The sequence below is a fragment of the Sarcophilus harrisii genome, chromosome 3 (assembly GCF_902635505.1).
Source record: "Sarcophilus harrisii chromosome 3, mSarHar1.11, whole genome shotgun sequence".
Lineage (NCBI taxonomy): Eukaryota > Metazoa > Chordata > Mammalia > Dasyuromorphia > Dasyuridae > Sarcophilus > Sarcophilus harrisii.
This window is the reverse complement of record NC_045428.1, coordinates 96,169,056-96,193,941: the sequence shown is the minus strand read 5'-3', so window position 1 is coordinate 96,193,941 and position 24,886 is coordinate 96,169,056. Positions and strand designations below refer to the sequence as shown.

At 31.4% G+C, this 24,886-nt stretch overlaps 1 pseudogene; it reads left to right on the top strand.

Moving 5' to 3' along the window:
* The first annotated feature begins 17,168 nt into the window (after positions 1–17,168).
* Positions 17,169–17,486, top strand: LOC100914560 (annotated as a pseudogene).
* Positions 17,487–24,886: the final 7,400 nt, after the last annotated feature.

Sequence of the window (24,886 nt, the reverse complement as noted above, 5' to 3'; positions counted from 1 at the left end):
AAGGCCTTTTTTGGTTATTTTTCTGCAGCAGGATCTCCTTAAAACTATTCAGTTCAGTAACCACCACCTGACAGAATACTATATGCAGTACTTAAATGCAGATTAAGTGAGTTCATGAAGACATAGAAACAACATAGCCTCCTGAGTAGATGATCCCTACTTTTTTTTTTTTTTTTGCCTTGAAATCATCAGAACTATTTGAAGTATACAGTTTTTGTAACTATTAATTACTTTGCATCTCAGGGTTTCAGGAAACTCTCTAATACTATAAAATACATTTGAGTTACTTATCTATACTAATGGAGAGTTTCTATAATCTTTCCTGAGTTTATGTTCCTAAGGAAGGAAAGGTCTCCAACCTAAATAGGGTGGTGATGGTGGTGGTGATGATGATGATGATGATGATGATGATGATGATTGTGGTGATCATGATGGGGCAGTCTAACTTCATTATAGCAATACCATCACAGCAACCAATCACAATAATAAATGGTTGCTTTGGTTATTATGACAGAAATGCATGTGGCAATTTTCTGTATGGATGAGTTTAATAAAAATTTATTTTAAAACATACTTGCTATAGTTTAAGTTACAATATTGTCTATAGTTACATGAAATAAAGAGTTGAGACAGTTTGGGAGAAGGAAGCATTAGCTTTAGCAGAAATAAAGAAACAGAAAGAAAGAAAGAAAGAAATAGTTAAAAAGACAAAAAAAAGTGAGGGATGTTACTTGAATTATGTACATAATTGCCTCATTTTACATCCTGTTTCCTTTTAGTGTAGTTTTTATTCCTGCTAAAATATGTCCAGTTTCTTTTAATTTTTTTCAAAGGTTCAAACTTCAACATTTTAATCATCTCAGTGAATGTTCTCTGAATTCTCTTCTATTCTTTATATACTATTAGGTTATGAAACCTAAAACTTAAAACAGCACCCCATTGAGGTACTGACCAGTGCTGAGTGTAATGGGAAGAGTAACTGGCAGATAAATAGAAAAGAGAAAAGAGAAAAGAGAGCTATAATATTCTTTTGCAAGTGAGTTCTCACAAATATGCTTGATAGAGAATGCTATCAAATTTATAAAACCAGAAAATATTCACTAAGAAAATAAATTTCCTCCAATGTATATAAGAAAAAGATACTAGGAAGTTAACATTACAAGTAAAATAAATTTCTTGTTCCTTCATTGTTCATTACTTGTGTCTGACTCTGTTACCCTATGAACTATAGCACACCTGTTCTAATACTGTCCATGGAGTTTTCTGAGCAAAGATACTGAAGAACTTTGCCATTTTTCTCCAGTGGATTGAGGCAAATAGATTAAATGCTTGTCCAGGATCACATAATTAGTATCTAAGTTCAGATCTGAAGACATATCTTAACTTCAGGCCTAGTGCTCTATCCCATGAGTCATTTAACTTCCTCCTTCCTGTTCCTAAAATGAATAGAAAGAGGAAAAAAAGAGAGAAGGAAAACAAAAAAATATAGAATGAAAGAAAATGGCTTAAATTTCAAGTTGATTGGGGAATGCTTGAATAAATTATGGATATATACATATAATGGGATAATATTGAATTATTTGAAAAATCAAAAGAGACTGTTTCTAATTAACATTTAACAATTAACATTAATGAATTAATGTTAACAATTAACAAGGAAGTCATGAATTTATGAAGACTAAAGTAAGAACAACCAGAAGAACAATTTTTATAATAACAATATTGTAAAGAAAAACAATTTCAAAAATATATAAGAACTTTAAACAAAACAATTCTTCAGAGTACCTTTGATTAAGCATCCTGATTGTCACATTCTGATAGAACTATGATGGACATAAGGGGAAGCAAAAAAAAAAAAAAAATGTGTGTGTGTGTGTGTGTGTGTGTGTATATATATGTGTGTGTGTGTGTGTGTGTGTGTGTGTGAGTATTTATATATGGAAAAGGCTATTATGTGCATTCATTTTAATTGATTATTCTTATTTATTAGATGTACTGTTTTCCTCTCTTATTCCTTCTTACAATGTGGAGGTTGAGAGGAGAAAGGTGGGGGGGGGTTGTCAAAAAAAACAAAAGAAAAAACAAAAGCAGGCTAGTGTGACTTTAATGTGAATAAAAAGAGAATAGAATGATGTTAGGGAGAAAGTACAAGCAAGTAGAGCAGTTTCGAAAGTAACATGTAGAACTGATAGATAGATATAGATAGATATATATAGTTACATAGATATAGATAAATAGATATAGAAATGTGCATATTTGTTCTTTCATATGTACTAATTTATTGTTTTCCTTTTTTATTTTTTCCCTCTTTTTGTTGTATATAATCATTAAGAGACAGTAAATACATATTTAAGAAAAAGACTCATCTGTACCTGATTATTCCTTTACATTAAAATAGCTGATTATTCAAAATCACAAGAGATAGACTTTTGCTTCCCCCCAAAAAAATCACTCTTTAGATTTTAAATTGCAATAAATTCATATATCAATTAGTAGAAGGATATAAAGAAAAACATTGGTTTGACCTTCAAATACATTCATTTTACTGAAAGCATTAAAAGTCTATTCAATATCTTTTTGACCATATAAATAAAATAGTATGTGTTTGACTTAATGAAGATATTATTTATTCATTGGGAGAGAAATTTCAGGTTAGACAATGAACAAAAAGCACAGTAATGAGAATGAAAAGAGTTTTAAAACATGGTTTTTAAAGGAAAACCTTGCTAGAGTAAAAGGGTGTCTGAAAGAAGTTTTGAATGATAAAATTGTATGATGTAGGGATGGCACAGAGGATAGAGTGAAGGGCCTGAAGTCAGTAAGACTCATCTTCCTGAATTTGACCCAGGGCAAGCCAGTTAACCCTGTTTCCCTTGGCTTCCTCATCTGTAAAATGAGCTGGAGAAGGAAATGGCAAAACACTCCACTATCTTTGCCAAGAAAACTTCAAATGGGATCACAAAGAGTCAGACACATTTGAAAATGACTGAATAACAACAGCATGATATATGAAAAAGAATCCTGAATTTGGATTTCAAGAATCCAATTTGAGTGCCAGTTCTCGCATGTATTCCAAATGTTACTCACCTCCTTTGGGTTGCTATTCAAAGTCTGTAAATGTATAATAATATAGTTCTCTTAGCTACCTCATATCATTGTTATGATGTTAACAAATAATATGCATATTATCAATAATATCAGAAAAATACATTATTGTTTTCATAAGTGAGTTAGTGTTAATTAATAGAAAGCTTATATTCTTCAACATTCTTAATATCCTAAGCAAAATAATACATGCATAAGTTTCCATTAGAAAGAAAACAACAAAAATTGCCCTTTATATTGAATTTTATATAGATTATGTAATCTGCTATTCAAAACATTTTACTATGTGTACTAAAGGTTTTTATTATGATAATTTTAGGAGATGAAGAAACTAAGCTTAAGGATGACATGTAAGATGTACTTATAGTTACTCAGAACTAGTGAATACCAAAGTCGAGACATTTTTCAATTCCAGTATACTTTAGACTGCATTCAATTACAACATAAATGTGGGATTTGGACAAGGTGGGAAAAAATGAATATTCTCCTTTATTCTCCAAGAGAACTACAATGACATCATTATGTTAGAGTCAATTTAGTATGTCCAACAATGGTTGATTACACAAATATGAGTTCAGAATTCTCTGCCACAGATTGGACACAAATAGTCCCAATGAATATTTTAGGTAGATTCTCTAACTTTATGCATCTCATGTTTCTTCTGAGACCATTCAATTCTTCTTTATTTATAAAACACAGTATCTTCTCTGATGAGGGCTCTAATAGGTTCTAAATGTTAATACTACTAAATTCAGTATATTATTGACTGATCAAAACATCATTTAATGGAAATTTTATCATTTCTAGATTCACTCTGAAAGACATCACAGACATTTTTCTCTGAATTAATTCCTGGATTAAGGAATTCCTTATGGAAGGAATCCTAATGAAGGGAACTTAAAAAAAAAGTAATTCAACCCTAGTTTATATATAATGGACTACAGAGAAAGAAAAAAGGGTCAAATCCAAAAGACTACAGATGAGACATCAGCAAAATTAGGTGATCAATTGGATATGGCAGGTGAAGGAGAGAAAATCAAAGACAAACTCATTAAATTCTCATTTTTTTTCTCTTTTTCTTTTGTGTCTAGTTCTGCTTCAATAATGTGCACTTTTAAGATCAAAGGCTATGCCCAAGTAATTATGAAATACCAAGTACTATACAATATGTCATAGAAATTTTAACAAAATAAAACAATGCTAAATTTAAACTGTCAAAAAAACTTTCCATGAACTTGGTCAAGTATACTTCAAAGATGTTACATTTCTCCTTCTGTTTATTATTATCTACAGCCTCATTTCACATTTTTTTTTGTTTTGTTTTCTGTGAATAACCATTATTCACAATTCAAAACAAACCTTTAATCTTAGCTTAGTGAGAGTGCAATCTTAATAAAATAAATAAGATATCCCTGGAAAAATGGCTGATTTACAATGTGTGGACAAACTCTTCTTTCTTTTATTTCAAAACAGCTAAACTATGTCGATAGTTTTATGGACTATGTGTCCATTTTGTCAAATGGAAGAGATGGAAGAAATCCCTATAAGGAAATCACATTAAATCCTATCTGAAAGACATGATATTAATAAGTCAAGTGCCTAAAAAAATACTGCAATACTGCAGAGTAAAAGAATGGAGAGAACCTACTAGAAGAAAAACAGTAATTCTAAATAGATCCCTAAAAAGGAGAATGCAGTACTCATTAAAATGCTCAGAATGAAACACACACACACACATATGCCTAATGTAGCTTACATGCTAGAATCTAGATTATTTAATAAATAGTAAGACAGTATCTATTTTCCCTTAATGAGTACAACTTATCTAGATCACTATCTCTATAGCTGTTATGGAAAGAAATGGTGAATATGATTGCTGAGTCAGTGTGAGTGATCTTTGAGAGAAAGTGGAGATTTGATGGGGATTGGGAATATATTTTTTACTTTGTAAATGAAAGAGAATTACTATGAACTAAAAACTAATAAGATTAATTTTGATTTCTGGTATTAAAACAATTAATGCTGAAAATGAGAATAGAAAACAGTGAAAACAACAAATAACACGTCTTCAAGAATAGGTCATGGAAGGATAAACATTTCTCTTTTTTTGACAGGATTATTGCATTGATAGATAAAGGAATTCTTCCATGTCACTTCACTCCAGCAAACAACTACCCATCTGGAACTGCAAATCCATATTGGGGCAACATACTCTTTATGGGCAAAATCTTTCCATATTTAGTTCAATTAAGACTCTAATAGAATGATCTCTGGACATCTCTATGATATAATTTTTTTTCTTCATTTTACACACAACTTTCTACCTATAGTTCTATTTCAGGAAATAATGTCAAGTAAATAGCAAAGGCTCTACTTTTACTCATGTAGAGACCACTGAAGGGTCCTATACAGCCAAACACCACTCCATGACCACTACTCTTAAAAATGTGTTTGCTTTTTGAAATACATTTTTTTTTTGCTTTTATTTCTTTTGCTGTTTATTTCTTCTATTTTAGCATCTCAATTCAAATGTTTTTCAATTATATCCAATTCTTTGTAACTGCAGGTGGGATTTTCTTGGCAAAGATACTGGATTGTTTTGCCATTTTTTTCTTCAGCTCATTTTGTAAATGAAGAAACCAAGGCAAAAAGTCTTAAATGATTTATCCAAAATTACATAGTTAATAAGACTGAGGCAAAATTGGAAATCATGAAGATGAGTCTTCCTCACTTCAGGCTCTGTACTCTATCCACTGTGCTATTTAGCTACCTCACCATTTAACTCATAGTAAATATTTAAAAATTTCTCTTTTTCATTTTCTTATTTGTTCCTATATATTATTAATCAAAGAATTTAATAAAATTCCTAATACTATTCTTATGAGGAAAAATGTTTATCATATGGGCTAAACAACAATGTATTTAAGTATTTTCAAAAGTGGTTGAAAAGTATTGAAAAGATAATCATTAAGTACCCCAAGATAGGAGTTAACTAGTCAAGTTTATCGGGGATCTTTGCTTTCCCATATGCTGCTTAAGACTTTTCTTAATGATCTGAAGAAATGTATGAATGGAATAATTAACAGATTTGCAGATGATACAAATTTGAAAAGGATAGCTTATATGTTGGACGTTATTCAGGAAACAGAAACTGAACAGTCTAATATATTGAAATTTAATGGGGATACATATAGTCTTACGCTTGGATTTTAAAAATCAGTCTTATAACTATAAAACAGAGGAAATGAGATTAGAAAGAGGAAAATATGTAAACTTTTTAAGGTTTTAGTGAATTGTAACCTCAGAATGAATTTACATTGTGATACAGCAATCCAATAAAAGCTAGTATGACAGAATATAATAAGGGAAACAGCTCATTCAAAAATGGGTAGGACAGAGGGATAATCCCTGTGCTCTTATAAACTCTTATAAACTCTGTGACTAGACCACTTCTGAGGTTTTCATTTGTTTAACTAAAGCTATAAGGGGGGGGGGAACATTGATCAGTGGGAAAGTTTTCAAAGAAAGGCAATCAGTTTGATGAAATGTAATATTTTAGGCCAAATTAAAAGGAGTCTGAGGAACTACTTATGTTCAACTGGGAAAAGAGATTTTACCAGGGATATATGAGAACCATTAAGTATTTGATGGACTAGCACATGGAAAATGATTAGAACTGTTATACTTAGTCCCAATGGGAACAATAGAATTGTCTAAACTAAAAGAAACAATAGTTGAAAGCTGAAACAAGTTCAGGCTTTATGTAATGAAGAAAAAAATAAACTCTTAAACAACTTTTTAGAGTATAACAGAAAAAGATTCTCTTCAATAGTGAAGAAAATCTCCAAGGTTGAAACCCCATTGATAAGAGGTGGGCACTTCATCTGTAACCTAAAGTCTTAGGGACTTGTCTAAGACATTGAGGGGTTAAGTGAGTTGTCCAACAGTTATATAATCAGTAAATTTCAGTCAAGAAACCCACCTAAGTTTCCATTATTTGAATGTCATCTCCATATCAATTATGAAACATTGCCTCTCCCTAACAATTAATTCTGTGCAAAAGTAATTATATAAACTAGAGATAATAACACAACATGGAATTCTCTCTAAAACAGGCTTTCTTTCTTTTTATTTCCTTTTCTCCTTGATAATATTGGTACCATATGCATACCTGGCCTTTAAGAAGTTTATATTCTAGAGAGAGGATTCTGGGAAGATAATGGAGTAAATTGGTAAATTTCAAGCTCTCCAGATTTCCCCCACAAACAAAACAAATTTGCATTTCAGGGGTAAGATAGATTGGTGAAAAACCAAGACTTGGAACAGAACAAAGATCTTCTTGGTACAAACCAACAATATCTGAAGAAAGACGTAGGCCAGGATTAAGCCATGTAGAGTACAAACATCTCTAGTGTAGTTCTGCAGAAACACAAAGTAGTGGTCATACCAATCAAACTACCAAGAAATTACTTTATAAAGCTAGAAAAAATAATAACAAAATTTATGTGGAAGTAGAAAAGGTCAAGAATTTCAAGGGAATTAATGAAAAATAATGCCAAGAAAGGTAGCCTAGCTATAACAGGCTTTATATATAAGTGTGTAAATTTTAGTCAACTCTGTGTATATTTTAGAAACGAGGCCTTTATCAGAGCCCTGGGTTGTAAAAAAATTCTTCCCAGTTTACTGCTTCCCTTCTAATCTTGTCTGCGTTGTTTTTTGTTTGTTTGTTTGTTTGTTTTGTTTTTTGGTTCAAAAACTGTTTAACTTAATATAATCAAAATTATACATTTTGCATTCCATAATATACATTAGTTCTTCTTTGGCCATAATTTTTTTTCTTCTTGCCAGATCTGAGAGATAGACTATTCTTTGTTCTTCTAATTTAGGTTCTAATATCATTCTTTATGTCTAAATAAGGAATGGGTAGTATAAAAGTGGGAAAAAAGTAAAGTAAATAAGGTTCATAGCAGAGAACAAAAAAAGCAATTTACAAAGAAGTAAACAAAAGAATATTCATAAATATAATTTCTCCTACCAACATACATGCTTTCTTGAATTGGTAATAAAAATACTATATATTTTGACTCCTCCCTGATATTCTTCTGGACATATGACAATATTCTCTTTTGTTTTATTTTTACATGTCTTTTTCTGTTTTTCTTTTTTAAAATGAACTTAAAGTTTTCATTCTAGAATTCACAAATATATATATATATATATATATGATTAATTTATAAGTAAGAATATAACACACACTTTATATAACAAATGGGTGCTTCAATTGTCATTCTTGCTCTCAACACACAATATTATTGTATTTCCTTTCCATTTCATTCTGAGGTGCCAAGGTAAAAGAGGAAATGTAGAAAGTCAATCTGAAAGAGGGCAGAGCAACAAAGGTTATTGTCCCTACTTTTTCCGTAAATATTTTTATTTATTTTTCTCATTACATATGCATATTAAATTTTTAATTCACATTTCTTTATGAATCATTCTGGGAGAGAAACGTCAGAACAAAAGGGAAAACAAAACACAGGAGAGAAAAAAAACAGAAAAAAAGAAATGAACATTGCATGTGTTGATTTGCATTCAATAACCATAGTTTACTTTCTGCATGCAGATGGAATTTTCTATCCAAATTTTATTGAATTCCTTTAGATTACTGACTCACTGAGAAAAATCAACTTTTTCATAGTTGATCATTGCCCAATCTTGCTGTTACTGTGTATAAAATATTTCTGGTTCTGCATATTTCACTCATCTTCAGTTCATGTAAATCTTTCCAGGCTTATCTAAAATCAGTTTGTTCATCATTTTTTATAGAACAATAAAATTCCATTACCTTTGTGTACACAACTTGTTCAACTATTTGCTAATTGATGGGCATCTACTCATTTTCCAGTTCTTTGCTACCACAAAAAACTGCTAGAAACATTTTGGTACATGTGGGTCCTTTCCCCTCCTTTATAATTTCCTTGGCATACAGATCCAATAATAGCACTGTTCAATCAAAGGGTATGCACAGTTTTATAGCCTTTTATGTCCCCATTTTTGAAACACTGTTTATCCAAGTCTGCCAGATATCACCATCTTGCCATTTTCAAAGATGTATCAAAAGCCCCATATCCTAAACAAAACACTCACTGATTATGTCTATTAAAATTAGGTGAAAAGTTAAAACTTAATCATATGTCTTGTGACATTTCTATACATTACTCTCTTAAATTATTATATATTTTGTGTTTTCCTCTGTATAGGAGGGATAAGAAGTGACAAGTGTTCATGTATTCTGAGAATCAGACAGTATCTGAAAAATCAGATTCAATTCTAAGCATTAAATTTTATGAAAGACATTTATGAGATGGAAAGAATTGACAGCAAGTGATTCAAAATGGTAAACTGTCTCAAATCTCTAACATGTCTACCAATTAAATAGTTGCCTTTCTTTATTTATTTTTAATATTCAATAAAAAAATAGGGACAATGAAAACTTTTATTTGCTAATTTTTTCCAGTTGAGGATAATAATAATGTATGTTCCATTATTTAATGTAATTTTTGAAAGTCTGATAATATCTATAAAATGCCTTTCTTTAGGATGTCCTTGATTCATGTAATGATGAGTCATAAAGGTTTTCTGTAGATAAAAGAATAGGGAAATAGGTCAATAGTTAGTATTATCCTCTCAGACATATTTGTCAGTATTAATAAAATCTGAGAGAATTTTTTTCTTCACAGCTTTGGTATCTTTCCCTCAATGCTCTTACAATTGTAGTGCTTCCAGCATAGATCAGCTATATAGCTTTGGTTCGATTTAGCTGCTTTTCCCATCACTGTTCATCTTAGTTTCATTTCTTTCTCTTCAGGGGCTGTGTGTTAGGATGTAAATGTAAAAGTACTATCAAGTTGAATAAAAGGGGTTTTAGGAAATAGAGGAATGACCCAGATAGAGGATCTGCTGTAATAAGACAGACTAACTTGACAATATTGCTTAGCTTTAGTCTTTACAGGTGAGGATATATTTCTCTACCAAACATTAAAATAACTGGAAGATAGTCATTTTGTATCACTGAACTTTAATGATTTTTTATATACTGGACAATTGGAGCTTTCATTCATAACAATGTCATTTATTACTTCTCTAAGCTTTACAAATTCCTTATTAGTCTTGTAAAAAATCCTAAATAAATATTAGATGTATAGTCATATTTTAACAGACTGTATATAAAAGATAGCTTTGCAAAATACGATGAAATAAAGATTATGTTTCATATAATAATAAAAGAATATTTTGTAGAAGCTAGAGAAAATAAAAGACAGCTTAACTGATATATATTTTTTTCTTATTTCTGTGATATTTAGAACTGTAACAGGAACAGGAGGATGATTTGGATTGCTTTCAATATTGATCTTGCAGTGTAGTGATTTTTAAAAGATTATTTCCCCTCTTTTCTAAATATACACTATTATTGCCAATACATAAAATACTATTTTAAAACTAAATTAACCAAATGACTATGATAATGTGATATCTGCTATACTAAAACTTTTACTCAGTTTATAATATGTAGCACCTTTACATTTTACATTGCTTTTATTGAAAGTTTAAAGATCAGTTTTCACCATTTTGCCATATTGGCAAAATTTATTGCTGTTATTGTTTTTGGAAAGACCAAATTTTTAAATGCAAAATTTTGCCTAGTTAGACAATATTGTTAAATTTGATGTATTTTAAAGTTGTTAATTTTCTTATTTATTTTACAAGTTTGTGTTCATAAATTACAAAAAGCTCAGATTGCCGTGCCAGAATCTTGGAGTTAGAAGGGAAGTCAATTCATTTCTGAAATGCAATTTTCTGGACAGTGCATTAAACAGGGGTTTATACTTACTTTGCTCATCCTCTCCTCTTTTAGATGAATTCCCTCTAGCAAACATACTGTTTCAAGTCATACAGATTTCAGCTGGTTAGTATAAAAACCATCTTTTCAGATTCTTGTAAATAGATCTCCCATAAATAAGTAAATAAGAAATTTCCCTGCATTGTTGTCTTCACCTTTATCTCTTTGTTGTCAAGATATAAATAAAAAATATCAATAGAATCAACATCAGCATTAGCTGTATTGAGGTTATAACATTTTTTAGTTAGTCAATAGATATTTATCTATTTGTCATATGTTCTGGTAAGTACTAGAGATACAAAGAAAGGCAAAAGATTTTTCATGCCCTTGAAGAGTTCACAATCAAATTGTGGCAATAATTTGCAAACACTATGTACAAGTAGGAAGGAAAGTAAAGAACTGAATCTATTCTTAAAAGAATGGGGGGTTCAAAAACACTGGATAGAAAATATTACTGGGGATACAAAGTCAATAACAAACAAAAATATTCTCCAAGAGCTTAAAAATGAGGGAAAAAAATGTGCAGATGTAAGCAATTATGAATGTGATTTTTGAGTCAGAGGGGAAAAAACAAAAACAAAAACAAAAAAACTTAAAGACCATCATGCTTAAGTTGAAAAAGTAATGGTTCAGAGAAACTAGATTTATATTCCAATTGCCCATAAATAAAAATGTAATAATGTCAACCTAAGGTACATTTTCTTTTTAAATAAGATAGCTTTATTAATAGTAAGGCGTATATATACCAGTAAAGTATGTCATTCTAGAAATCTCAATAAAACCCAGGGCCATAGAATGGAAAAGAGTATGTTTGTGATCCTAAAGGAGGAAAAGTTGAAAAGTTGGAAAAGTTGGCAAGACATATTATTATCTACAATTGGAAAAAGTGGGTTGGCCCTTAGTTGTAGCTGATTATGCTTCACTTTTACAATTAAGGAATAGTAATTCCTTTATGTACTTCAATTTTTTCTAGTAATCTTGGCTAGAATGTTAAAACCAAACCAGTAAGGATCACCTTGGAAAGCTGCCTTTTTTGATGAGACCAAACTCAGTCTGATCTTGACAAGAAGAGAATAGCACAGCAGATGTGTTCCTTAGGGAGGGAATCCAAGGTAAACTGATTTTTTTGTCACAATGCCACAGATTAACTTGCTTAGCAAGTAAATGCCCTGGGGACTATAAGTGATCACATTATTTAATTTCAATTGTAATAAAATAGGTGATATTAAATATATATGCACCAAGTGGTATGGCATCTAACTTCCTAAAGGAGAAGTTAAGAGAGTTGCAAGAAGAAATAGACAACAAAACTGTAATAGTGGGAGATCTCAACTTTGCACTTTAGAAAATAAACCACAAAACAAAAAGAAAGAAATTAAAGAAGTAAATAGGAATATTAGAAAATTAGGATTTAGATATTTGAGAAAATTAAGGAGATAGAAAGGAATATACTTTCCTCAGCAGTTCATGGAACCTATTCTTGACATATATTAGGACATAAAAGACTTTAAATTAAATGCAAGAAAGCAGAAATAGTAAATGCTTTCTTTTCAGATCATGATGCAATAAAAAACTAATTAACAAAAAGTTAGGGGAAATAGACCAAAAAGTAATTGGAAACTAAACAATCTCATCTTAAAGAATGATTGGGAAGCAGCAAATTATAAATACAATTAATAATTTCACTAAGATAATGACAATGATGAGACATCATACAAAATTGTGGGATGGCAAAGGTAATAAGAGGAATTTAATCCTTAGAGGTTACTTGAATAAAAACAGAGAAAGAAAAGATTAATGAATTGGGCCGGAAATTAAAAAAAACTAAAAAAAGACCAAATTAAAACCCCTAAATACTAAATTGGAAATTTAAAATTAAAAGGAGAAATTAAAATATTGAAAGTAAAAAAAACATTAACAATTAAAAAACTAAGAGTTGGTTTCTAGAAAGCCAATAAAATAGATAAGCCTTTGAAACTGATTAGAAAAAGGAGGGAGGAAAATGAAATTAGTAGTCTTAAAATGAAAAGGGAGAACTTTCCACCAATGAAGAGGAAATTAGAGAAAAAATAAGGAGTTATTTTGATCAACTTTCCAATTTTGATAACCTAAGGAAATGGATGACTCCTAAAAATACAGATTCCCAGACTAAAAAGGAAATTTTGAATACCTTTCAGAAAAGAAAAAAAAGCAATTAAACAACTCCCTAAAAAACCAGACCAGATGGATTTATATGTGAATTTTACCAAAAAATTTAAAGAAAATTTTCCAATGTATAAATTATTTGATAAAAATAGGAAGAAACCTACCAAACCTTCTATGACACAGACATGGTATGATATAAACCAGTAGGCTTTAAAACAGAAAAGAAAATTATAGACCAATTCCCTAATGAATATTGATGCTAAAATCAAATAAGATATTAAAAAGACTACAGAAAATCATTCCAAGATAATAACTAGATCAAATAGGATTTATACCAGGAATGGGGGTGGTTCAATATTAGAAAACTATCAATATAATTGCCATGTTAATAACCAAATTAAAAAAACCATTGATCATCTCCAATAGATGCAGAAAAGCATTTGATAAAACCAAAATCCATTCCATTAAAACACTTGAGAGTTAGGAATAAATGGATTTTTCCTTAAAAAATAAAGGATCATTTAAAATTGAAATATTATTTGGAGACAACCTAAATTCCAATAAGATCTGAGGAAAAAGTTGCCCACTATCCCATTTAAATATTTAATATTGTATTGAAAACACTAGCATAGCAAAAGAGTGAGAAAGAGATTAAAGGAATAAGAATAGGCAAAGAGGAAGCCAAATTATCCTTTGCCGATGAATATGGTATACTTAGAGAACCCCAGAATTCTCAAAAGTTATTAGAAATAATCCAAGTTTTAGGTTGTTTATAAAATAAACCCACATAAAATTTCAGCATTCTTATATATCACTAAAAAATCCCAGTCTGAGTTACAAAGAGAAATTCCATTTAAAGAATACTGAAATATAAAATATTTAGAATCTATCTGCCAAGGAAAATCAAAACTTTATGAGCAAAATTACAGACCACTTTTCACACAAATTAAGTCTGATCTAACCAATTGAAAAAATTAAATGCTCTTTGGATAGGGCGAAAATATAATAAAGATGAAATATTACCTAAACTAATTCATTTATTTAGCCTATAAATAGATCCCAAAAACTATTTTAATGACCAGAAAAATAAAACAAAAAGTTCATATGGAAAACAAAAGGTCAAAATTTAAGGGAATTAATGAAAAAAATCAAATGATGGTGGTTAGCTTACCAGATCTAAAATTATATTATAGAGCAGCAGTTACCAAAATTATTTTGGTATTCAAGGAATAGATTAGTTGGATCAGTAATAGATTAGGTTCAGGAAAACAGTCAACAAATATAGCAACCTACTTTTAAAACCAAAGATCCCATCTTTTGAATAAGAACTTACTGTTTGATAAAAATTGCTGGGAAAATTGAAACTAATATCAGAAAGGCATTGATCCATACTTAAACCGAACCAAGATAAGGTCAAAAGGGCTATTTAGGATAAAGAATGAAATTATTAATAAATTAAGGGAACATAGGATAGTTTACCCTCAGACCTGTGGAAGGGGAAGGTCTTTTGACCAAAGAGAACTAGAGATCATTACTGATCACAAAATAGAAAATTCGACTATACCAAACTGAAAAGTTTTTGTAAACAAAACTAATGGACAAGATTAGAAGGGAAGAATAAACTGGGAAAAATATTTTTCGCAAAGGTTCTATAAAGGCCCTCATTTTAAATAATAGAGAATTACTTTAATTTAAAAAATCAAGCCATTCTCCAATTGAAAAACAAAGGATAGGAAAGAAATTCTCAGATGAAGAAATTGAAACTATTTCTAGTCACATGAAAAAGATGCTCCAAGTCATTATTAATCAGAGAAATGTAAATTAAGACAACTCTAAGATAACTACCATGTCGATTTAAGATGACAGGAAAAAATAAGATGATTGTTGAGGGGATGCGGAAAATGGGACATTGATGATTGTTCGGGAGTTGTGGAACTAATCCAACCATTTTGAGAGTAGTTTGAACTATGCTCAAAAGTTATCAAACTGTATACCCTTTGATCCAGCAGGTTACTACTGGGATTATATCCCAAGAGATTATAAAGAAGGAAAGGACCTGTATGTGCACAAATGTTTGTAAAGCCCTTTGTAGTGGTTAAAACTGGAAACTGAATGGATGTCCATGTTGGAGAATGGTTGAATTTGTGGTATATGAAAATTATGGAATATAGTTACTGTTCTGTAAGAAATGACCAACAGGATAATTTCAGAAAGGCCTGGAGAGACTTACACGAACTGATGCTGAGTGAAATGAGCAGGACCAGGAGATCATAATATACTTCAACAACAATACTATATGATGACCAGTTCTGATGGATCAGGCCATCCTCAGCAACGAGATCAACCAAATCATTTCTAATGGAGCAGTAATGAACTGAACTAACTATGCCCAGAAAAAGAACTCTGGGAGATGACTAAAACCATTACATTGAATTCTAATCCCTATATTTATGCACACCTGCATTTTTGATTTCCTTCACAAGCTAATTGTACAATATTTCAGAGTCTGATTCTTTTGTACAGCAAAATAACGTTTTGTCATGTATACTTATTGTGTATCTAATTTATATTTTAATATATTTAACATCTAACTGTTCATCCTGCCATCTAGGGAGGGTGGGGGGTAAAAGTGAAAATTGAACAAGAGGTTTGGCAATTGTTAATGCTGTAAAGTTACCCATGTATATATCCTGTAAATAAAAGGCTATTAAATTAAAAAAAAAAAAATAAACTGAAAAAAAAAATCACAAATTAAAAAAAAAAAAAAAAAAAACCAAACCAGTAAGGATCACCTTGGAAAGCTGCCTTTTTTGGTGAGACCAAACTCAGTCTGATCTTGACAAGAAGAGAATAGCACAGCAGATGTGTTCCTTAGGGAGGGAATCCAAGGTAAACTGATTTTTTTGTCACAATGCCACAGATTAACTTGCTTAGCAAGTAAATGCCCTGGGGACTATAAGTGATCACATTATTTAATCTCAATTGTAATAAAATAGGTGATTTTTTGAGCTAAATTGAGAAATGGGGTTTGACAAATTGGCGAATAGAATCAATTATGGAGTAGAATGTTATTAAATGATTTAACATAATTTTGATTTTCTTCATTTTTCCTTTTGATTCACTGATAATCATAGTTAACTCTATGAATTACTTTCCAAAATTGACCTCATCAGGATACAGAGAGAAAAAGAGAGAGAGAGAGAGAGAGAGAGAGAGAGAGAGAGAGATACAGAGACAGAAAAACTTCACTTATGCATTAATTGAGACTACTGGAGACAGTGGTAAACGGAGCTTACAAAGACAGCAAGTGTAGGGAAGGAGCAAGTGCACAGTATGAACATTTAATATCTTTCTCAGTAATCCATTCCCAGCTTCCAATTCATTAGTACAGCATATCTCAGGGCTCTGACTTCTCTTCTCATGCAGTCATGTGGTTTCTAGCACCTCTCCTCTTGGACATTCTGGAAAGAACCTGTTTTCAGAGCAGATTCTCCTAGATCTATTTCTCTTAGTTCAGGAAACTCATAAAGGTTCTTGGATCTTTCTATAGCGCTTTTGCAAAGCAAATCACAGTACACTTTAGTATACTTAAATTTTATTTTTCCAATAATTAGTTCAGATGGCATAAACCAGCTCATACCTTATGGTTCTTATCCTGTTAATTACAATTATTTGAAAAACATATAACTCATATCTTTATCTAAACCAGGTTTCAATTCTGGAATTATTAAAAATCTATATCCATTAGAAAATTATAACTATTTAAATATTCATTATTCATTTAACTTTCATTTCACACTTCTGAGGCTTACAAACTGGATGATTTTGGACAAGTTGCTTACTTTCTCTAGACCTTTTTTCATATATTTAAAAAATGTGGGGTCCCAGTCACTGAATCATGACCAAGATTCAGCAGCTTTCCCTTTTGACCACCTTCATTTCCCAATGCCCCATCTTTCCCACCTACTTTCTCCCGCCATTGCCTTCCTAAAACTGCAAATTTGAAAAGGAATTGTATCATATGTCTGCTATCCAGACTCTTCATTCTTTCAACACCTTTGCTGATGCAATTAAGGATGATGACCTACTTCCTGCTGGGACTGAGGCTTATATCTATATAAGAATTCAACAAAGAAATGACAAGCAGTCCATCACTACTATCCAGGGGATCACTGATGATTCCGATAAAAAGAAACTAGTAAAAGCATTCAATAAGAAATTTGCCTGCAATGATACTGTAATTAAGCATCCAAAATATGGAGAAGTAATTCAGCTACAGAGTAGCCAGTACAAGAATATATGCCAGTTCCTCATCAAGACTAGACTGGCTAAGGAATGAACATTTTTAAGTACTTGTGACTCACTGAAGCTTAAGTAAGGATCTCTTTGGAATGAGTAGAAAAAGTCCCTTCTCTCCTTTGTCACAAGTTTAAAAACCTCACAGCTTATATAATGTAACCAATTGTGATCTGCTGTTTAACTTGGACTAGTGTAACTCATTGGTGTAATAAACTGAAAAGAGCCATGCTGTCTAGTCTTACAGTTCTGCATTTAAACAAACCTGACAGAGTCTATCCTGAAACACAAATAATCTAATGTTTCAGTCAAATAAAATTCTAGCATCTGAGGCCATGTCTGTGGTTCTCAGTGCTTCTCAAAGTATGGTGTAGAGAATCCTGGGGATGTCTGAAACCTTTTTAGGGGGTCTACAAATTCAAAAATAGTTTTTATTTCCAATATGGTAAATGTCTATAAATATAATCCAGATAAACAAAAACTCTTTGGAGAGATTCTTAATAATTTTTAATAGGATAAAGATACTGAATACAAAAGTTTGAGAACCACTGGTCCAGACCTTCCTTGGTACTCCCTCTGCAGAACTTGCTGTCCATTTAAGAGAACATTGCTGTACTTCTCTAAGCTGCCCTTGGTGATGCTCAGAAGAATAAGTTAAGGTCACCAATACCCACTCCAGTTATACCACCAAGATAAAGTTAGCTTTGATAGCAGAGCAGGGAGCAGAAAGAGTTCCATTTTGAAGCAATGAAAGGACATTTTTTTTTATTTAATAGCCTTTTATTTACAGGTTATATGCATGGGTAACTTTACAGCATTAACAATTGCCAAACCTCTTGTTCCAATTTTTCACCTCTTACCCCCCCACCCCCTCCCCCAGATGGCAGGATGACCAGTAGATGTTAAATACATTAAAATATAAATTAGATACACAATAAGTATACATGACCAAACCGTTATTTTGCTGTACAAAAAGAATCAGACTCTGAAATATTGTACAATTAGCTTGTAGGAAATCAAAAATGCAGGTGGGCATAAATATAGGGATTGGGAATTCAATGTAATGGTTTTTAGTCATCTCCCAGAGTTCTTTCTCTGGGCGTAGCTGGTTCAGTTCATTACTGCTCCATTAGAAATGATTTGGTTGTGACAGGACATTTTTTACAACAATCATACCAAGGTCCAGTGTTGTCTGACCAGACATAGTAGTAGTGCCCTACCTCTGAGGGAGGTGTATAAGTGGAGAGAATATCATAATGTGAGGTCAACTGTGTTTGAGTCAAATTTTTGACAAGAGAACAAATTTTGAACTAATGTATCAAAACAGTCAGTGTAGTAACTGCAGAGCTTGCAGTTTACTAGTCATAGCTGCCCAAAGCCATGTGAAGTAACAGACTAGTTTGATTTTGCTTTCTTTTTCCTTTTTGTTAGACTAAATGTTATATAATATATTTAAACTCTTATTTATATAAAACTGTTTTTCAGAAATAAAAAAAAATGTGGAGGAAGACCAAATAATCTATGAAATCTGCATCTATGATAATTCTGTATATACTACAAATTAAGGTAATAATTGAAATTATTATGATACAGAGATGTTAATTGACTACTGAAACCCACATAGTTCATAAGTACCAGAGCTGATATTTAGACCCATATCTCTAGATTATGCATATTTTATTACTCCTCTTTCACCATGAAACATAAAATTAATTAAAAAGCAGGAAAATAAAAATGAAATGAGAGAGTTTTTTTTAAAGTGTTGTCCCTATATTCCAGATTTAACTTCACCCAACTAGCACTTATCTTAAGAGCAAAGATGTAGTAGTCTTATGTGGTGGTTTTCTTATGTGTTTTCTCTAATTTTATTGACAATACCATTTAACAATTATATAATACCATCTAAATAGTAATAGTAGTCCCAATTTAATTTGTTCACTTATTTCTTCAAAATCATAAATGACTACTTTGTAACTTCTCCATTTCAATTAGCCAATTAATGTCAATTAATTTTCACAAAAGGGTATTTATTGAGAAGACATAGAAACAACAGAACTCAAAAAACCAAGGAGTACATTTGAATCTACCTTATTGGTTTCTGGGGTTAGTAGATTCAAAGGTTATTGCTACAAATTTTTTCTTCCTTCAAGATAATTTCTGGGTACAGCATGGCCAATAGACATATTGCTTCCATGTTTGCAAAAATATGTTATTTTATACACTAGTTTGATAATTTGCTGGACTGCATTAAAAGAGTCACTCTTTAATTCTAATTTGTGCCTAAGTTTGGCTGTTGAAACAAACAGAAAATTCTTCAATAAACCCTGAATTTGATGGAACTCTAATGATCCCCTTGAATTTTTCAAGTTGTAACATCTCAATGTTGTCTGTTCTGTCTGTGACAATCATCTAATAACAGGAAAGTATAAATATGGAAGCCAAAGAAACAGTGGGAGCATGAGCTCATGACCACAGAGTGATTTTGTAAGATGATAAGGCAGGTGGAAAAACTAGGTATCTCTCTATTAATATATTCACTTATAGCATTCTTTCTCATGAGAAAACCTCAAAGGAGAGAGTTTTCATCTGTGCATGACTTTTGTATGCACACTCATTTCTTGAATAACTCACTAAGAGGCTTTTCATTACCATTCAGTCTGTAGACAAATGTACCTGCTCTGAAACAGAGACAGGCCCCTCCATCATATGTCATCACACATTTCTAGAAGCAAGGTTACTAACTCTCAATTAGATTGCCTACAGATAATATATCAAGTATTAGGTCTCACATTAGTCAGTTTCCCTTAACAAAAGCTTATTCTTCAAAAAAAACCATCAAAAAAGTAATTTAAAAGCTTTATTTAAAGGAAGTCATGCAAGGGACAAATAGAACACAGATAAACAAAATAATAATAAAAATAAATGAAAACAAGCAAACAAATGACTGTTCCAAAGATGAGCATATAAAAAAGAATCACAATCAAATAATGGAATCCCATGCCTGAATTTGTCTGTGTTATTAAAAAAGTGAAATCTAGTGTACTGTTTCCTTTATAAGTCAGCTATTTTTGATAATGTGTTCATTTATTTTTTGCTTATGGGTTTTTTTTCTGTTCTGGGCAGAATAAGATAAATGATCCAGGAGAAATATCAGTTATCTTTTCTTAAGATGTGGAATATTTTAGAAAAATCATATGAAATAAGTGGGGTGTTCAAGAATGTGATCAAACCAAAGATGTAAGAGTTAATCCTGTTCAAACATGAAAAGTATGTTTTAAAAGCTTTGTGGAATGGGAGGCAAATTAGGTTGCCATAACATGGTATCTTCTGAATGATTAAGTCTCTAAATTAAGAGCTACTTTGTACATCTCTAATGTTAGTATGAGGACTTCAGATTGGGATAGTATGATGCCAAAGACTTTGATAATACTTTAATGAATTTTCCCTCCAATAAATTGCTTTTCAAATAAATTTGTTTTTCAAATCAATGTTCTTATTTTCCCTTTCAATTCAAGGGAATTTAAAAAAATATTAATAAAATGAAAACCATCATGAAATTCAGCTGAACAAAAGAATGTAAGAAAAAAAAAAAACGAAACAAATAATCTATTTTCACAGAGCACAGTTTACATATTTCCCATTTATATCTATCTTCCTGAAGCCTTCAAAATATTCCAACCTATTCCTTCAGCTTCTCAACTATCAAAATTGATATGTTCTGTGTCCCATTTCTTCACATTTTATTAGAAGGCTAGAAAATTATCTAATGAGCTAGGCAACTGACTCCTGACTCTATATTAATTCTTTAATTCAAATGATGATACCTGCATTTTTTAAATGGACTTCCTGGCATTTCCTATAATATTTTCTCATCATACCTCCTCCCATCATCAACAAAATTCCTGCATGATTGTTCTCATCTGTCCATTCCATCAGAGAAAGTTTTCACATGCTTGGGTAAAAACTTTCCCATCTTCATCCCCTTCTGTACAAGGGGATATGATTCTCCAACAGATTTGAGGCTTCTTGGCTACTAACAACTTGATTTAAACCATTTCCCCAAGAGTGTTTGTGGATGTGGCTTCTACACATGCTACAACTTCTTGGAGCTCAAATGCAAGTTGAGTAGATATTAAAGATAGATAAGAATCCCTGAAAAACCCTCATACCAGAAGTGCTAGTTCTCCTTGAACACTCCATACCCTCTCAGTGCCTATAAAATAATAAATAAATTAAAAATAAATTATTTTTTATTCTATTTTATGATATTGAACTATTTTCCATAAAATAATCACGTATTACTCTTATTACTCTTTGTTTCAGCCAAACTGAATAACTTTTTTCTCCTTGTGTATAGGAATTGCTACCTCACTTCAAATTTTCCCTCAAGTACTCTTTCCTGTTTGAGAACTTTTCTAATATTGCCACTTACTTGAGCTTCTCTAAAATTACTAAATGTTTAGAGTGTGTATTCTTTGTATTTACTTTTATGTCTTAGTATTTGGATATCTGATAGAATATAATAACCATTTTGACAGAAAGGACTGTTATTGTTTGATGTATTTCCAGTGCTTAAGACAATGCCCAGGATATAGTAGATATACAATAAATGCTTTTAAATTGATTTAATGTAAGTACCCTGTGAAAAGGAAGCATTTTGTTTTTGTATCCTAACTATCTTCCACAGTGTTTTGAATAAAAAAAGGTACTTAGGACATAGTGGTTAAATTGAATTTGAAACAATTCAGTTAGAAGTCCTTACTATCCTACATCCTTCATAAAGATTATAAACTCATAGCCTTTATTTACCTAAAAAGGAATTCAATCATTTAGTTCTCACTCTTTATTTGTTAAGGGAAACTGTGCCCCAGAAAGTGATTTATTCAGTTTTACAGAGTTAAGAATATCACATAAAAGATTCAAATTCAGGTTCTCTGAGTCCAAATGCAGCATTCTTTCCACTAGATGATTCTGTTTCTAAATTTGTTATTTCTAAATAAAATAATTAGAATACAATAGTAACATGGAGGACACCTGTTATTATGTAATTATCAGGAAATGGAGACTGCAACTGTATTATTTTGAGGACTTTTGATCAAATTCTTACTTTTATTTCATCAATGTAAAAATTGTAGCTCTTCGCTATTTCTTGGCTATCACTTTAGCCAATAGATGGCCTTCTGATTTTCCTGTCCTTGGAACAAGGTAAATATAATGGAGGTGTATGGTACAACCAGAGAGACTAAAAGAATTGTCTAACTCAATAGATAAGTACTGTACTTTTAATAAAGAGAAGTTAGTTGGAGAGCAAGAATTTACTATTTGAATTTAATAGTATACGACTACTAGTATTTAACTCTGAGGGCAAAAAGATACACATGAAAAATTACATTTATTAATATTTTCCCTATCAAGTTATTAAATCTAGACAATCCAAACCAACAAAAATAAGCAAAATTTTGAGCTTAATGTAATATGTACCTATTTCTGTAAGATAATTTCTCACACTGAACATTTAAAATCAGCTTCAAGTTACCCCTAATTTTAATTTTCTCTACTATAAGCCAGTTTTTGCTTGCCTTTTCAAATAGCAAAAACTATAACTTTTATTCTGAAGCTCAATGTCCTACAATGAATTTCCCAGGACATTACTTCCTCTAACTTTTGTTGTTATTGTTGTTGTTGTCATTTCTTCCTCCAAGAATGTCACAGGGAGAAAAATCCAAATATAAATTAGTGCTTTTTCCTTTGCTTCTCTCTATTCCTAGCCATTGCATATTTCTTTGTAATACAATAACAAACAAGCAAGCAAACAAAAGGAAGTCCATTTTACTGTGTAATACAAGGTCCTCCACTTCATTGCCTGTAAGTGATCACCACAATAGGATCTTGAGCTCAATAAAAATTTTTACATCACATTTGTGAGTATTCTACAGCCAGCTGAGCCCATGCATATGTGTAAGGTAAGATTTGATTTAATTGTCACAGAAATAAATGACATGCATTGATAGAAACAGACAATGTTTGGCATCCCCTTTGTCAGGATTTCTTAAAATGGAGTCTGTGAACTTCTCCTCTTAACTTGAGGACTATATTTCAAAATAATTGGTTTCTTTTGTAATCCTATACATTTTACTTTATGCCCTTTAAAACGATTCTTAGAGGAAAGGAAGTCAAGAAACTTCACTAATCTGCCAAAATAATCCATGATTTTAAAAAAATATTAAGAATTTCTACTCATTTCATTTATATATTAAGGTAACTGATGAGATGCAAATGATGAGGTTAGTGGTAGTGAAGAGGTACAAGAATTGGGGTGGGGAGTCTCCTCTGTTTGGAGCAGGTCTAGTGTGAAAGAATTTGCAAAACCTGAAATCTCTATGGCAAAAAAGGGAAGTTTATTGTTCATTAAGAAGGAAGCTTTCTTAGTTAGCAAAACTCCTCATTAGGAATTTAGCAAAAGTGGATTAACAGATCATGATTATATGAAATACATTTTGGCCTGGGGTTGGGAGATGTCTGAACTACTCAATAGAGGACCATCAGACAGAGATCTCCACTTAAATAACTGGAAGTTTGAACTGCTTAGAATTGTTTGTGGCAATTCAATGAAGAGTAATTGGCCAAGATCTCTGATTGAATGAAACCACTTAATTTGGGAAGGGCTTGTCTGGGAAAGGCATTCTTTTCTCAGGGTTCGAGAGTTTCCCCAAAAGGGACATAGTTTATATCTGCCTTCCCCAAAGGATACATCATTCTTCCCCCAAAAGATCTCAGTTTACATCATATAGTTAAGGTATCCATCTTCTAACTCTTGCAACAATTCATTTTCATTTCTAGGTATATATATATGATATGCATAACAAAATTTCTTGTTCCATCTGCAGTAAATCCAACCTATTATAGGAACTATTCTTGAATCTCTTATATCCAAGAAGAACTTGACATAATCTGTACATTAACAAGGCATGTGAGTAGAGCTTTTGTAGAAAGAAAGACTTCCGTAACCAAGAATATTTGATAAATCACTAGCAGGCTTAAAATTCCCATTAGTCATTCTTATGGGTAGTCATTTTTACCCCCATAAGACCTCTGCCAAATATCACATATATTTCCTGAGAATTAGTACAACATAATAACATCCATTTGAGCAATTACTCCCAACTGAGATAGAGTCAGAGGGAATGAAAAGCATAGATATATGATGAATGGATGGAAGGAAAAAACAGAAAAGATCTAGGTTTTTGGCTATGATTACAAGTGGGTCAAGGAGAAGAAAGAAAATGGAAAAGATGTTTGAGGATATTTAGTTCAAATATCTTATTTTATAATTGAGGAAACTCTGGCCCAGGAAAATTATGTGATTTGTATAAGATCACACAGGTTTAGACATCAGAGGTAGAATTTAAATCCAAATCATCTATGTTGAATGGCTCTGCTGTT